Raw genomic sequence first — 12,107 nt, forward strand, 5'->3', positions numbered from 1 at the left:
AGAAACTTTCTCTCAAACTGGCTCTCAGTCGGCGCTCATCATCATCATCATGTTGTTTGGTTCAGGTCACCTGTCCTTGACCCCTCTGCTTTGTGTGCTCGGCTTTCTGGAAGTTTCTATGATTTGCTGTGCAGTGCGGTTCATCGAATCCCTCAGAGGGCCTTTCACCTGTCTCCTAACAGCTCCCAGAATGCAACACTGCACAGGACGACACACGCCTGGCAATTAGAGGGAACTAGAGTGCCCTTCTGTGAGCCAAAATAATTGGATGTTAGAGTGCGTACGAGTGGATTCCGAACCTCCTGACTTGATTTACTCTTCTCATAGTAATTACTGCGGCTGAATAAAATAGAGCAATTTAGGCATTATTGGAATGGTTACCATTGCGCCGGTGTTTTAGTACGCTCTTTCTTATTTGGACAAAAACTGCAGCTGAAAGTAAGGTTTACATGGGATTTCTTTGCTAAGATAAGTGATTTTCGTTGCTTTAACGCCATTTGCATGCTCTCCTTTTGTCAAACATCCAATATACAGCCACATTCCCATTGTGAACACACCTGTTTCGTTTGTACAAACAAAACTCAACAACACCTGTGCAAACAAAATCAACCTGATCCAGCTCATGGAAAAACAAAAAGACAAGAACAAGAGGATGTGGAAAACATGGGTTTGTCATAATATAAACAATTGACGAGTGAGAACAAACTCCACACACACATTTTGTTTGTCTTATTTATTAATAAATAATAAAATATAAAAGATAAAAATATTTTAAATAAATACAAATTTATTTAATCATTCAATTTTGAGTATTATTATTTAAAAATGCACATATATTAAAAACATAGTGCTTTACACACCCAAATCAATCGTAGGGGTTCTGGATAAAATCACACTATAAACTAGAAAAATTTAAATCTTGCAGAATACTAGGTTGCATCATTCCAAGAATATTTTAATGAACAACTATAAATATTACACTTAAAGCTTTATCTGCTTACCCCCAGGGCATCCAAGATATAGGTGACTTTGTTTCTTCAGTAGAACACAAACCAAGATTCTTAAAACAAACTGTTGCAGTCTGTCAGGCATATAATGGATGTGGATGGGAATCACGGCTGAAACATACAATAAAAAAAAAAAAAACATACACAAACAAAAGCAAATTAAACCCTACAGCTCGTGTCGATAAACTGATGTGTAAAGACACAAAACGATCAGCCTGTGCAAGAAACTGAACTGTATTTATATAGTTTTTTTTGTTTGTTTTTTTACCTCTGATAGACTACAATGACTGAACTGTATAAACTGTATGAGTCCCTCCTCACTTCTTCTTGCTTTATGGCGGATCGCAAACTTTTAAGTGCATTACTGCCATCTATCTCTCAAATTGACCATTGACACCATCCACAATGGTCATACTTTTTGGGTGAACTATCCCTTTAAAATGTCAATTTTCAATAGCATTAATTAATTAATTAAGTGAAAAAAAGTGAAGTGACATTCAGCCAAGTATGGTGACCCATACTCAGAATTCGTGCTCTGCATTTAACCCATCCAAAGTGCACACACACAGAGCAGTGAACACACACACACACACTGTGAACACACACCCGGAGCAGTGGGCAGCCATTTTTGCTGCGGCGCCCGGGGAGCAGTTGGGGGTTCGATGCCTTGATCAAGGGCACCTCAGTCGTGGTATTGCCGGCCCGAGACTCGAACCCACAACCCCTAGGGTTAGGAGTCAAACTCTCTTATATATATATATAAAAAAAAAAATATATATATATATATATATATATATATATACATATCTGATTCCATCTGTTTATCAGCACTTGTTGATGGAGGGCAGCAGACTCTGGATTTAGAAGAAAACCTTTATCGAGTCCCACCGTCCTTGAAACAGATGACATTGATTGGGCAGCCAGAAGATTCCTGACCCCTCCTGCCCTGCAGGACGATCAATGGACCAGAACATCGGCGGATAATTAAACAATCTCCCAGCACAACAAAATTAACTCTACTATACCTCACATCAATATTTAGGAGCAAACTACAGATTTACAGAGAAAACAAACAAAAAAGTATAGCAACATAAAAGCTTTAAAGTGATTTGCGTGAATAAACAATTTACAACACAAATAATATTAAAAAAGGCTTTACATTGTAATCTTTTCAACGTTGAACAATGATGGTACAGCATGCAATGTAAACGATGCACAAAACAACTCTCTACAATGATCTATGACACTAAACAGTGGTAGTTTTGCTAGAACGCTAGGTTAAGAGCACATAATGTTTACAAAATAACATATAAGTACATTTACAACACAATAGCTTCGACAGCTTATACCACTGAGTGATTTGCAGTCTTGAAAAAAGATTTAACAGCATGCACTATAATATAAAAAATAACCGTTTAATAGAAAAGCACAACTTTAAATGATTTCCAATTTTACAGCATTCGGTGCATACAGTATAATGTAAAATATTGGTTTAATTATACTATGATATAAATGTTGAACATAACTGTTACAACACTGAAAACAGCAGAAACCGTATAAGCAACAGGAACAAGCGTGTTTGTATCAGTTGCTCTTGATCTGTGGAGTGTGTAAACAGGTTTAAACGAAGGTAAAATTGAGGAATAAATGCTTTTGACAGATCAGAAAGAGAAACCCCTTTGTTTTTCATCAGGATCAAACGAGTGGTCTTGAAAGACCAGCAGACTGTGTTTTATTAAGTAGGTTTCCAGCCTGGAGACGTCCACATCAGAGCCACTTTTTTGAGCGGCCTTTCTAATAGAGAAATGAAAGCGGCTGCGACCTCTTAAGTTAACCTCCACTGAATCGTAGATCTCAATAGATGCTCCCAGAATGGATATTTCACCTTATAGTTCACCTCCTTGCAGATTTACAGGACATAAACTATGTGTGTGCACAGTGTCGTGCATGGGGGGTGTTTCATGCCCCTGCCCCTTTCATAGTCGATGCAAAAGTGCCCTTTCGGTTCACAATTTCTATCCCCTACTCCCTCCCTATACGTGATTGTTCCCTCCGGAGGTCTGTGCACGCCTCTTTGTGTGCAGTCAACTATAACCTTTAGTACATCACAAACAACATCAGTTTGATTGCCAACATATTTGTCTGTGAATGTCGGCAGGTTTTGCTTTTCTCATGGGATTCGTTTAAGGATATAATGTGTGACAGTTATGTCAGTGTTGTGATATATGTGTGTGTCGTGTGTTTTTGTGTACTTGTAAGAAATCGTAAAATTACCACCATTATTGTTTTTGGTTTCTAAACGGGTTTAGTATCCATTCCAGGGAACTATACCAATGCATCTCTAATGTATACCACCCCTGAGGTTTGAATCAGGTTTTTAAATGAGTATTACTAAACTGTCTGCTCATTTATGTCCTTAAATCTGCGTCCTTTGGGTCTAAGTGCACGAGGGTGTCCTAGTATGAGCATACTAAGTAAGCTGGGTTATTGCCGTTAACTAAAACCACAAAAAAGTTCTTACTTGTAACTTCTTACTCTTACTGCCGTCAGAATGAGCGTCCAAACAGCTGATAAAAACATCACAATAATCCACAGGTAATCCACATCACTCCAGACCATCAGTTAGTGTCTTCGGAAGTGAAAAGCTGAATGTTTGTAAGAAACAAACTGGATTAAAAACATGCCTGTAAACTCTTAGTTTCTGAGATCTGATTGGTCAGAATTTATTTTGTAAAGGTAAGACTTGTTGAAGGGTAAATTAAGGAAGCACTACTAATCTGAAATGTCTGTGTTTGTGTCATTATTATCAATGGAGCTGTACAGTGTGACTCTTTCACCCTCTAGGCGCATGTACAGCATGATAACACAGACCAGATCCATTTGTCAGATCAACTTCCCTGCAATTAGATGAGCCTGTGGCCTAGACATATCAAATTAAATCATGCCGACGAATCTACTCTCTCTTTTTGTCCCCCTGGCTTGACTCTCTCGCTCTCTCTGTAGTCGAGTTCTGACATGATGGCAGTTCTCAGATTCAGGAACTGCTTGGCTTTGTCATGTTGAAGGATTCAGTCAACACTGGATGTGATGTTGAACTCTACATCTAGATACAGCGTGACAGCAAACAGACTCCTATTATGCTGCATTTAAATTTAAAGACTTTCTCATATCTTAGTTTCATGTGCAGCTATTTCATAGTCTTTCTTTTTGTGTGTGTGTGTGTGTGTGTGCTAATTAGAGTTATTATGGTTAACTAAAAGTATAAATATATATACACACACATAAAACATTAAATAGAAATGAGAAATGTTGCCTTGGCAACTAGCTTAAATAAAATAAGTTTAAGTGCTAAAATAACTCAAATAAAAAATAGATTAAAAAAAAAAACTACGTATGCTAAAAAAAGAATAATTAAAAATGACAAAAACACAACAAAATTATAACTAAAATCAAAATGGAAACAGAAAATATAAAAAAATTAATACCAAAATAAAAGTATTTAACAACAATTATAACAGTGTATCAGTGATACTAAAATAACACTGGTGTCACTGATGGAGCAGAAATGACACACTTCCCCTCATCAATATTTAATTAATGAGGCCAGTGCATTATCTACAACAGCAAATTACTTTATTTTCTAAAATATTACTCAGTTCATAAATTCTGATTCGGATGAACTATGTTTGGAAACATTGCTTGAAAATTAAAATCAACTGCCAGTTAGGCTATTGAACTTTAATTACTGTACATATTTATAAACATATATTTATAGTATTATATTTTTATCATTATAATTTAAATAGTACTTCAATTCAATTATTTGTAACTTATATTTTTATTTATTGCACATTATATCTTATATTTTTTATGTGGTAAATCAATTTTTTGTTGTTGCTGAAGGGCTTTTTTTGTGAAAAGGTTAGTGTGGCGTGTGTTTGCACAAGCTTTAGTATGCTTCATGTGTTTGTTTGTGTTAATCCACATGATGTTAATTTCAGGTGATACGAGTCAGTAGCTGATTCAGGTCAGTGATAATTTAATATTTCACCTCATCTGGACAATTAAAGGTCAATGCTGTACCTAGACAGCCCTAAGATACCTACTGTACCACACTGTGTGTGTGTGTGTGTGTGTGTGTGTGTGTGTGTGTGTGTGTGTGTGTGTGTGTGTGTGTGTGTGTGTGTGTGTGTGTGTGTGTGTGTGTGATGCAATGGTACACCAGAATTTACAGACAAAATGCTTTTGAATTTTTCCATATGATCCATGTTATGAATTCGAATGCTTTCTTCAGTCAGATTCACCCAGTTATGTCAATGTTGAAGTACTGTTGCAACCATCACTGTATGTCATCCAACAAGAGTCTGTCACTATTAATACTATAATTTTTGATTGACAGAAGCATCTTTTGTTTTGTTTTTTAAAGTTTTGACAAAGATTTTGTCATTAAAGTAAACAAATTTCCAACTCTTTTCATTCACAATATTTGTGAAATACACAGTTACAATTTGTTAAATACTGCATGCATAATATGTGTTATCATAATAAGCCATTAAATTAAATTTTTAAGGTTTCAGTCAAATATGGGCATATGGTTTTGTTTTCTGAGTATGTTTCCACGCAGTACAGCTAAAAAAACTGCTTTAACAAAGTACATTAGTACTTTGTTCTAATCTGCACCATGATTTACCAACAAAATTCATAGTATCTCTTCAGACAACGTTTGTTTGTATTTTGTTTGATTTGTCATTACAATTTAACAAAAAAAAATTAAGCTTATCTAAACGTGTGCTTTTTTCATAATTTGCAACAAAAAATTTAAATATCTACTTTAACAAAATATGGTATCGTTTGTTTTTGTTCAATTTGTCATCACAATTTGCAAACAAAGTCCATGTTATCTGCTTTAACAATGTTTGTTTGTACTTTAACATTGTAACAGCAATTTGCAAAGAAAAACATAAATATCCAGTGTTTGTTTTTGCTTCATTTGACTCAAACAAACAATGTTTGGCTAACTTTTCCAAATTTTCAACACTCTAAAAATTATTATTCAATGTTGGATTTGTCATCACAATTTACAAACAAAGCACTAAACTTCCACTTGAATAATATTTGTTTGGTTACTGTAATTTGCAAATTAACCCTAAATATCCACTCTACCAATATCTGTTTGTGCTTCATCCCACTTGTCACCACAGGTCACGAATAAAACATTTTGACACTTTTTTTGTACTTCATCTGACTTTATGCAACAAGTTACAAACAAACACTAAATAAGTGTTTGTTTGTACTTGATCTCTCAACTTGCAAACAAACCCTAATCATCCACAGTTTGTATTTCTTTCCCATAATTTGCAACAAAAAATTATTTAACAATGTTTGTTCCAGAATTTGCTACAAAAAAAAAGCACTAAATGTTTGTTTGTACTTTGTTCATCCACTGTAGCAGTGTTTGTATTTAAAACAATGTCACCACATGTCTAAAAATAAAAAATATTGATATAAACTAAATAACATTAACTGAACATTGTGGTCTTGTCACTGCAAACAAACAAAATGCTAAATATCTTTTTTAACAGTGTTTGCTTTCTTCATCTTGTAACAACATTTTGCAAACTAAAAAGCTGTTTTGTTTTTGTCTATCCAGTTCCTAAACAAAACATTAAATACCCAGTTTAACAACATTTTGTTCGAATTTATCCACTCAAGTTCATGTTTAGCTTAAAGGAAAATAAATATCTGTTGACAATAGCCACAGTTTTGTTTCACAATTGCTTGTGGTAAATTTGACAGAGTTGTCGTGTGGCAGCCTCATTCCTCTTTATCTGTCAGACTTCAAAACACATGCTGTGCATAATGTGTGCTGATGGATGCAGGTTAGGAGCCCGGAAACGTGTGTGTGCGTGATGCATGTTGAGAGGGGAGGTTAAAGGGGTTGTGTCTGGGTGTGTGTGAGAGTGTTTTGACAGTAGCACTGCCATCAGCTGCATAATGTGTCTGGGTTAGAGTTTCACCATCTGAATTTCCCTCAGGTAAACAAGGCATGCCTCCCCTATCAAACACAAAGCCTGCATCAAACCCCTCACACAAACACTACTTTATATGATTTCTTCATGAATTCTGCTTTATGCTTTGACTATTATTCAAATTATGCAGTACTTGCTTAGCTCACATAGTAAGATTGCTATGATAATATGGGTTATTTATTTCAAAATCACATGGATTTCAAATATTTTTTTTAAAGCGGATAATATGGTAACACTTAGAACCTTTATAAAAATCCATTATAAAGGTAGTTTTAATGCATTAATTATGCTTTGTAATACATGTTATGATGAATTGTATGATCTCTTGAATAATTGTAACCACAGTCATAAATCATTATAATACTTCTCTATTCGTTTGAAAAGTTTAATGCATTATAACAAAGGAAAATATTATAATGCATTTTTATTTTGGTTACAAATTATTTATGAATAGATATATGCATTACAACGTACATTATGAATACCTTTATAATGCATTATACATAAAGGCTTTAAGTAAAGTGTTTAAAGAATAACAAGAGTGGATATATAGTGCTTTGTTTGCTTATTTTATTGGCGAGTCGAATAAAGTAGCAAAAAAAATAAAATTTTGCTATAGGAAAAATCAAAAACAAACAAAGCAAAAACAAATTTCTAAGAAATATCATCAAAGTGGATATTTGTAGTGTTTTTCTCTTTAGCAAATTCTATTGAGAATTCAAGTGAAGTACAAATGGGGATCAATTCTCACTATTAACTACAACTTTTGCCACAGTAACTTCCTAATTTGCTTCTTATTAATAACTATAATAGCAAGGTAGTAGTAAAGTTTAGGTATGGGGTACGATTGTGGGATCTAGAAAATGGTCATGCAGAATTAGGCATGATTATGTGCTTTATAAGTTATTAATAAATATTATTATTAATAAATATATTATTAATAAACAGCTAATATGCAAGTAATAGGAATGCTATTATGCACCTAGTTAATAGCGATAATTGGTCCCTAAACAATAGTGTTACCAAAATAGTTAAAACAGACATAATTTTTGTTTGTTTAACTTCTAAACACAATTTACAAAATACAAACAAACATTATTGGAACAAATATTGAACATTTTGTTTGCAAATGGACTATTCAAACAAAAAATGTTCAAATTAAACTTTTGTGTATCATAGTGACGTGTCAGTCGAAGTAAAACCTGACTGTGGGTTAATTTATGCCAAAAATGTGTAGCATTCCTAGATGTTATGTAGAAGCATTTGTAAGTCCATGATACTTTATTTCTGTTGCTCTTGTTCTGGCTAACCTTGTAAATGTCCATCTGTGAAAAAACTATTTATTCTCTGCAGTCTCTCTCTGTGCTGGTGTGACATAAAGTGACAGAATGCTTTAGTGTGACAATGATTTCAGCTTTACAAAATGTCACCGTTCTGCTCTCTTTCCCTCAACACATCTCTATGTGTGTGTGTGTGTGTGTGTGTGTGTTTGTGGAAAATGCGAGGCAGAGATCTGGCTTGTGGCAATTCTGCCAAACACACACAGATGTACACACACAAATCTTAGAGCAGAAAGCAGGTAACTGCAGTATAATGCATTGAATAAATTGCATAAGTTGCATACATTTTAATTTTGTTTTATATTCCAATTTTATTTTCTCTTTCTAAATGAGTTTTACTGCATTGGACAAAGTTAATAACAACAATATTTTATCACTTCAACCACTTTCAGAATAAGGGTAGTAAATCAGTCATAATTATATGCAAACTATTTCCTTTCAAAGTTCTCTCACTCTTCCTCACCTCCTCTCATACGATCTCTTGTGTCCCTCGCTGTATTCAAATTAAATACTCGTTTCTTTTTATTTCCAGAATCAAAACAGGGGGAAGAACAAAACCCACCACACACCGATCATAGGGCTGTGTTCTCCAAGACAGAGAGGGGTCTTCTGTGTACCGGCCGAACTGACAACCCCTGGAGCTGCTACTCTGCACAAATTAAACTGACAGCTATTTTTTCCACAGAAACTATAAAGTCCTGACAAGCATAGAATTGTGTTATGTGCAGTTAGGCTGGTTGTCCATGGTACATTATGTAATTAAAAATGCACATTATGAATTTTGTCATGTATTTGAATAAAAAAAGCGAAATACAATAAATCATTAAAAAGTATGTAAACATGTTTTTTCCGAAACATAAGTGTTCCATGCATGCTTTTGGCAGAATAACTTTACAGTTAAATCCAAAAATGTTGTATTTTAAGTCAATTATGTCATCCGATAATTTATTGATATGAAAGAAGAATGTCAAACTTGAACTCCAAGAACTGATGGCATTCTAGTGGCACAGCTTGAACAGATGGCTGCATATTTCAGTCCAGAGGTGACCAGTTTAGAAAATGTAAACTTTCATCAGCTGCGAACCTTCAGCCAGCTCTACGCACATCACACAAACACCTGCTAAATCTCCACGAGAGCGCAAGAGTTTCTTGTCAAGGGTTAAACAAGTCTGGGTGTGGAAAGAGAGTGTGGAATGTGGCTCTTTCTCTTTTCAACCTTTCATCAGTGAAGCACATGTTGCTGAGGGGAAAGATTATAGTAAAGACTCGTTTCCTGTCAGTCAGCTTTAGTTCAAAGACCCGCTGTGGTTACACTTTTATTTGCATAGGGCGAATAGGAATTACAATTGCGCCATTTACCTGTAATGACATGGAAAGTTAGTTTTTCAGCTTTGTGAAACCAACATCAGGCTTGTCCCGAAAGTTCTCCAGCAGAGTTTTTACGGCGACAGATGCAGTCGGTTCCCTCAGTGAGCGACTGTTGCGCTCCTCCGAGGGCTGCAAAATCAAATCAGGCGAGTTAATGAGGCTTCAACAGCCCCTCACCATCTTTCCTGAGAGAAAAAGAGAGGGAGGACGAGAACTGAAACGGCCCTGGAAAAGTGCTGATTTTTGGCACTGGGGCGCTCTGAGTTTGATAGTGCAGTAATAAAAGGCCCAGTTTCTGACTCATACGTTTCTGCTACGGACCAGAAATATGAGGAATTTGAAATCTTAACTATTAGAGTGACCTCAGTACATGCTCCGGTTTGGAAATTGACAAGCAAAATGCCCATTTTACTACTGTAATGTGATTTTTATTTATTTATTTATTTGGTGGAGAATGTAGGCATTTTAACGTTATCAAACTAGTTTGGAAATGGACAAGCCAAATGCCCATTTTACTACTGTTATATGACATTTTTGCATAAAACAGGATAATTGTGGTGGAGAATGCAGGAATTTTAATGTTATCCATCAAACATTGATTTGATTTTGATTACGTGGCCATTACAAAATGAGAATGGACAAACAAGGAAGAAATCTCCTGCTCTTTTTTTTTTTCTGCACAAATGCACTCAGAAGCAGCTAAATCCATTATTTGTTTTACATACTATGTGACTTAAAGCTTAAAATTGTCCTTCGGACTCCAGTTTTCAGAGTGATGAGGAGGAAGATATAATCATATACAGTTTAATATCTGCTGCAGACAAATGCCAAGTAATTAAGATTCTGAACACGATTCAGATTTGAACTAGCGCCGCTCCCATGTCGCATTTTCTGAGACTCGAGCACAACAGGCGACGGCTCGTAATTTGGATTCTTCCACACGCTCCTGTTTATATTGCTCAGATTGTTTTGCTCTGAAATATCTGGCCTTGGTATATCTTCTGTAATCATTTCTTACTGTTGTTTTTTGTTGAAAAAAAGAGTTGCTGATGGATGATAGAGGTTGGCATTCTAGATTCATTTTGGTGAATCAGTTTGCTCATTTTAATGAATGATTCATTGCATCATTGAGCTCGGAAGAATTCCTTGAAGTCTCTGCTTTGCATTCTAAGTCATCTTGCTTGCAACCACCTAGAAAACCTTAGCAACTTCAAAGCAACACTGAAAAAAAAAACGCTCAGAATGCCTTAACAACCACATCGCAACATGCCTAAAACCATCCAAAACACCTTAGCAACCACATAGTAACATATAATTTTGATAATACGAATATATCGTTTGATAGTCAACGATACGATATATTAAAGATTCATATGAACCAATGCAATGCAATACGATACATGACGATACAATGAAAAGAAATGAAGCCATGCAGTTCAATATGGTACAGATAGTTCGCTTTTATTTTTCTGGTTCATGTAATTATTTGGTGGAAGATGCAGCTCTATAAATTATGAAATATTTATAAAATATTAAATATCGGTCACTTTCTAAATAATAAAAGTATAGTGCATCTACTAATAATTATATATAAATAAATAGTTTTTTTAATGCAAATATGTTAGAAACGATGCATTGGGAAACAAATGGCAGCTTTTATCCTATGCACACTTTTTTAAATCGATGCATCGCATCGTTAACCTTTATGCCGATGCACTGATGCGAATCTGTGAATCTTACCAACCCTAATACATACAGTATATGTCATTTATTTCTAGATGTCGGATTGTTTATCATTTCTTCCACATGAATTTACGCCCCAACTAAAGTTCATAACAGCATTTAGTTTTAATGGATTGATAAAAAGCTCTTCAAAACATCTTGTTTGCGAATTGTAAATATGATTTCATCATCAATATGTTCTCTACTGGGCATGCGCGCATCCATATTGCATCATTTTATACTCATGCTGAACAACAATTAGTTACTGTGTTTGCATTATTGTAAGGTTAGGTTTAGGGTTGGGGTAGGTGTACAGTAGACTTTATTAAAACAACAAATAGCATTTTTCATTTATTGTTATTTTCCGGCTATCCCTTCTAGCCACATAAGTAAGTAAAACCTAGTTCACACTACACGACTTTAAACGTGGGCAGATAAAATCTTAAAATCCTTTAGTGTGAACTTGGCTTTAGTTGCTGAGCGATGATCATCCTGCAGGACACGGCGCGCTCCCGTGTGACCCACACATGGCAAAGACCTGCTGACCTGTTCGTCCCTGCGCCCACATGCCAGATGGCGGGTGGTTGCTAGTGATGCAGATGCATGAGTGAATATCTGTGAGTCTTTGGAGAAAGAGAGAG

This window comes from Carassius carassius, chromosome 48 (assembly GCF_963082965.1).
Source record: "Carassius carassius chromosome 48, fCarCar2.1, whole genome shotgun sequence".
NCBI classification, from domain to species: Eukaryota; Metazoa; Chordata; class Actinopteri; order Cypriniformes; family Cyprinidae; genus Carassius; species Carassius carassius.